Source organism: Ciona intestinalis, unplaced genomic scaffold (assembly GCF_000224145.3).
Source record: "Ciona intestinalis unplaced genomic scaffold, KH HT001216.1, whole genome shotgun sequence".
In the NCBI taxonomy this organism is placed as follows: Eukaryota; Metazoa; Chordata; class Ascidiacea; order Phlebobranchia; family Cionidae; genus Ciona; species Ciona intestinalis.
In genome coordinates, this window is record NW_004191537.1 from 15,682 (window position 1) to 20,811 (window position 5,130).

Sequence of the window (5,130 nt, forward strand, 5' to 3'; positions counted from 1 at the left end):
AAAGATCTTGGTTACAGCAAAGTTAGTAGAGACGTTAGGTTGTAATTCAAAACATCAGTTTAGCGGAGAGTTAGAGATTAATATTTATACCTGTAACTCGCTCTGCCGTTCCAAATTTGATTTATTAACTTTTTGTTGTGGAAGTTAAAAAATGAATAATCCTCCGGTACGTTTCCGATTAGGCATTTAGAAAGTATTAGACTGTTGGAGGTTGGTAGTTAGGAGTTCTTAGTTTAAGGTTTGTTGTTATACGGGTTATAGTACTTACGTTTAGCAGTTATCAGATAACGTAGGGGGAGAACTCCTTACTAGCACCATAACGTGTTTTGGTAAATAGGATATAGCCCCCACTGAATATACAGGATCGGTGGTTGGGTTATATGACTCCGTGCTGATCTGACTTCATATACAGGCTTCAGCGGGGTGCTATATCTACTGTAGTACTAATTGCTTTTATAACCAGAGACAAAACAGTGGGTCTCATGTAACCGAATAATTTGTTGAAACTGGGCGCCTACAATATATAAAAACGATAGAGATAAAATAACGAACGCGGGGCAAATAAAAATCAAAGCGAATAAAAGACACATGACGCAAAAAAATACAAAGAACAAACACAGGCAAAAATTAGGTTGGGTAGGGTCATCGGTATCATGCTCCGTAGTTCGGAGCGACTCAAGGTAAGAACAGTTATGGGATAAAACACAGGTGTGCGCATTGAATTCGCTCTTGCGATATTGAAACGGACATGGAATTACTTATTGCTGTAAGCCCGGCAACGCCGGCAGAATAAGTCGGCGCCTGTGGCCCAGGTCGCCCTGCGAAAGATTATGTTAGACAATAGTTACGCACACCTGATATTTCTCCGTGTTGCTCTTCCTTTACTTGTGATCGGCGTTGACGCAGACTGGATAATTGTGTAGACTGTGGAGGATGCTGCTTGTCCTCGGTCATATATCCTTTCGTTGAGGTGAAAAATACCCGCGGCGTAGTGGTAGCGGTTGAGAACTCGTCGTTTCTGACATCGTGGTCGCGGGAAATAGATCCATTTTGAAGCGATTGCAGACGGGACCGTAAGTTGGACGGTCGTAAAATATAAGGCACACCTGGTTTGCGATGTTGCTTTGTCAGTCAATATTGCAGATCGCGGACGCTTCTGCATCTGCTTGTATTGCCATATAGTCCATTGAATAACTGCGGACGGCTTCTGCGGAATATTTACATGCATGGATTTGATGGAAAATACCAAGGTGATCCTAGAATACAAAAATTATATCGGCCATTTTTGATACCTTCTACTGGTGCCACTAACATAAAATTTTGAACACCGATTCATAATGTAACCCTGGTGTTTTGTTTCGAAATTTGAACCATGTGTTGTCTAATATAGAAAACTTATAAAGTAACTTCTGTGTGAATGTTCAATAGCATGGTTGTAACTTATTTATCTTCGCATGGCGGGGCAACGACAGTCGTTATAACACGGGTGTTCTGTTTTATACACCTCGTGCCCGCTTACAATTTTACAAGTTACCACGTATGTAACTTATTTATCCTTGCATGGTGGGGCAACGACAGTCGTTATAACACGGGTGTTCTGTTTCATACACCTCATGCCCGCTTACAAGTTACCACGTATGTAACCTATTTATCCTCGCATGGCGGGGCAACGACGGTCGTTATAACACGGGTGTTCTGTTTCATACACCTCGTGTCCGCTTACAAGTTACCACGTATGTAACCTATTTATCCTCGCATGGCGGGGCAACGACGGTCGTTATAACACGGGTGTTCTGTTTTATACACCTCGTGTCCGCTTACGAGTTACCACGTATATGTAACCTATTTATCCTCGCATGGCGGGGCAACGACAGTCATTATAACACGGGTGTTCTGTTTCACTCATCTCGTTCTTGCTTATGAGTTACCACGTGTGTAACTTATTTATCCTCGCATGGCGGGACAACGACAGTCGTTATAACACAGATGTTTTGTACATATACCTTGTGCCCGCTTACAAGTTCCCACGTATGTAACTTATTTATCTTCGCATGGTGGGGCAACGACAATCGTTATAACTAGAGGTTGACCGATATATTGGTGCACCGATATTATCAGCGGATATTTACGTTCTACCGATAATCAGTATCGGTAAAAAAGCGCCGATATTTCACCGATATATGAATCGTTGTGCGAAGCGACGTGCGCTCTACTTGACCTTGACGTGTGTCGTAGTTTAACGTCCACGTGGTCGTAGTTTGACTTTGACGTGCGACGTAGTTTGACCTTGACGTGCGTCGTACTTCCGCCTTTACGTGCGCCCTACTTGACCTTGACGTGCGTCCTAGTTTAACGTCCACGTACGTCGTAGTTTGACCTTTACGTGCGTGGTAGTTTAACCTTTACGTGCATCGTAGTGTAGCCTTTACGTGCGTCGTAGTTTAACGTTTACGTACGTCGTAGTTTACCTTTACGTGCGTCGTAGTTTAGCCTTTACGTGCATCTTAGTTTAACGTCCACGTACGTCGTAGTTTGACCTTTACGTACTTCGTAGTTTAACGTTTACGTGCGTCGTAGTTTGACCTTTACGTGCGTCTTAGTTTGATCTTTACGTGCGTCTTAGTTTAACCTTCTCGTGCATCGTAGTTTAGCCTTTACGAGCGTCGTAGTTTGACCTTTACGTGCGTCTTAGTTTGACCTTTACGTGCGTCGTAATTTGACCTTTACGAGCTTCCTAGTTTAACGTCCACGTGCGTCGTAGTTTGACCTTCTCGTGCGTCGTAGTTTAGCCTTTACGTGCGTCGTAGTTTGACCTTTACGTGCGCCTTAGTTTGACCTTTACGGGCGTCGTAGTTTAGCCTTTACGAGCTTCCTAGTTCAACGTTCACGTGCGTCGTAGTTTGACCTTTACGTGCGTCTTAGTTTAGCCTTTACGTGCGTCTTAGTTTAGCCTTCACGAGCATCTAGTTTAACGTTCACGTGCGTCGTAGTTTAACCTTTACGTGCGTCTTAGTTTAGCCTTTACGTGCGTCGTAGTTTAGCCTTTACGTGCGCCTTAGTTTGACGTTTACGTGCGTCGTAGTTTAGGCTTTACGAGCTTCCTAGTTCAACGTTCACGTGCGTCGTAGTTTGACCTTTACGTGCGTCTTAGTTTGATCTTTACGTGCGTCTTAGTTTAACCTTCTCGTGCATCGTAGTTTAGCCTTTACGAGCGTCGTAGTTCGACCTTTACGTGCGTCTTAGTTTGACCTTTACGTGCGTCGTAATTTAGCCTTTACGAGCATCCTAGTTTAACGTCCACGTGCGTCGTAGTTTAGTCTTTACGTACGTCGTAGTTTAACCTTCACGTGTAGCGTAGTTTAGCCGTTACGAGCGTGCTAGTTTAACGTCCACGTGCGTCGTAGTTTAACCTTTACGAGCGTCCTAATTTAACGTCCACGTGCGTCGTAGTTTAGCCTTTACGTGCGTCGTAGTTTGGCCTTTACGTACATCGTAGTTTGACCTTTACGTGCGTCGTAGTTTGACCTTTACGTGCGTCTTAGTTTAACCTTTACGTGCGTCGTAGTTTGACCTTTACGTGCGTCTTAGTTTGACCTTTACGTGCGTCTTAGTTTAACCTTCTCGTGCGTCGTAGTTTGACGTTTACGTTCGTTGTATTTTTGCGTTCATGCGCGTCCTAGTTTCGTACAAGGGCAACACCTATGATGGTACCTACTAAGAACATGCATAGCAACTCATTTTTCTCTATTATAACTTGCAATATCTTGAATACAGGTATTAATTTTGATTAATACTGATCCTGGTATGTTTCGCTATAGTGTCGAATATCGGTAAAATATCGGCATCGGTAAAAGCTAAAAATATCGATATCGGTGCAAAAAAACGATATCTGTCGGTGTCTGGTTATGACATGGGTGATTTGTTTCATACACCTTGTGAGAGCTTACGAGTTACCACGTATGTAACTTTGTGGGTGATTGTTTTTATGTATGGCTGACAATTTAAACAACCCATTAGTGACCACTGGGTTGGAGCAATTGCCGTTAAGTGGCTTGCCCAAGAACACATACGCCCACCATCGTAGCAGCGTCATATCCTTAACCCGTATGTAATAATATTATCCCGACGTATGTTTGCTAATGGTCCGCAGCAGGCTCAGATCATAGATATCATATATAATGCATCTATGGTTGTGGTTAATTAAAAATACACGGTATATGATCGTAGTTACAACTAGGATGCAATGTTGGGAATCCTGTGTGACGACGTCATATGTTTAACCATATAAGGTATTGATGGCAACTTGTATAAGGCGTTTAGCGATGGATTATGTTTATCAGACGTGGTTTCTCGTTTATTGATTGACGTAACGTATTTTTTATTTATCCCTTCCATTACAATGACAAGGTTCATATTTAACTAAAATAATGAAGAGATCGGGATTAATGGTAAAACAACAGTGGTTATAACAACACGCTAAGGGTAAAATAAGTGAAAGGCCATTTGGTTAAAAAGCGTAGCTGATCAACCTTATAAGAAGCGACTTACATTGGGTTGCAAATATAAGTTTAAAACAAACCAAGTTATAATTGGAAGACAAGTTTACGCAAAGACAGGGCATGACTAAAACCCCGACTCCCTGAAAAGCCTGAATTCCCTTTCAGTGTTGCCAGTTTATTTTCGTTTATTAAAATCTCTTTGGTGATTGTACATATGTAAACATATTTTTGCAATTAAAAGTATTCCGCAGCCCTGAATTTGGTGATTGTGAATTGGCAGCCCTATGTTTACTTATGTACAATCACCAAAGAGATTTTCATAAGCGATAATAAACTGGCAACACTGAAAGCGAATTCAGGCTTTTCAGAGTTTAAGTTATGCGCGTAGCGACCATAGAAATAAAAAAGAGTAGAACGCGCAACTGCTCAAAACCACAGAAATAAAAAAGAATAGAAGGCGCATCTCCAATGTCGGCAAAGGAGAGAGCACGATACACTGTCTCTCTTTCACGGGTCGTTCCCGTTTACTATTGTAGTCAATGGGGTCGATGACGTTTTGTGTAGTTTATCTTCGTTTTTTGACTTATTTTAAAGTTATATTGTAAAAAAACTATTTCCTAATATATATATA